We start from the raw sequence: 826 nt of genomic DNA, 5'->3' as shown, positions 1-826 counted from the left end.
GAGAGCAAATAATGGCAGAGGGAAGGAGATCAATTCAAGATTACATGACACCCACTGCTAGAGGCACTCCTGGAAGCATCGCGGCCCCTAATGTAGAGGCAAACAATTTTGAATTGAAACTAGTACTCATAACCATGGTCCAAAACTCCATCCAGCTTGGAGGCATGCCTAACGAAGACCCCAATCTCCATCTGACAAAGTTCCTCCGATTGACAGTACCATCAAATACAATGGAGTCTCTAATGATGCTATTCAACCCTGTCTTTTTCCCCTTCTCAGTGTTTGAAAGGGTGAATGTATGATTTTCCTCACTCCCAGCCAATTCCATCACAACTTGGGAGGATCTCACTCAACAATTCTTGAGAAAGTACTTTCCCCTATCAAGGTAATCTAAGCTTATGATGGAGATACATTGCTTCCAACAATATGAAGCAGAATCCTTATTCGAGACATGGGAACGGTTTGGAGAGCTTTTGAGGAGATGTCCTCATCATCATTTTCTGACGTAGAGACAGGTGTAAATCTTTTACAGTGGCCTATCTATCAATAATAGGGCTACAATTGATGCCACAGCAGGAGGGTCCCTCATAAGAAAAGATCCAGATGATGCATACAAGCTAATAAATGAGATGACATCTTCTAGCTTTCAGTGGCACACCGCTGACTCTTACGACATCAAGAGGAAAGAGACTGCCCCAGTCCACCAGGTAAAGAGCAGCAGTCCACTAATGAACGAAATGGCAGACCTTGCAAAGTAACTAGAATCTTTAATGAAGGCTCAAGACCAACCTGTAAGAGCTTCTACAAGCCTATGATTTAGGAGCAA

At 43.2% G+C, this 826-nt stretch overlaps 1 non-coding gene across 1 annotated transcript; it reads right to left on the bottom strand.

Annotated features, from left to right (window-relative positions):
- Window positions 1-392: 392 nt before the first annotated feature.
- LOC113851685 lies at window positions 393-499 on the bottom strand. The gene has a single exon (XR_003502256.1). It is a non-coding gene; the product is annotated as a small nucleolar RNA R71 (small nucleolar RNA).
- Window positions 500-826: the final 327 nt, after the last annotated feature.

This window comes from Abrus precatorius, unplaced genomic scaffold (genome assembly GCF_003935025.1).
Source record: "Abrus precatorius isolate BTA unplaced genomic scaffold, Abrus_2018 Scaffold9, whole genome shotgun sequence".
Lineage (NCBI taxonomy): Eukaryota > Viridiplantae > Streptophyta > Magnoliopsida > Fabales > Fabaceae > Abrus > Abrus precatorius.
Note: the sequence above shows the minus strand (reverse complement) of the source record. Positions and strands in the feature narration are given on the sequence as shown.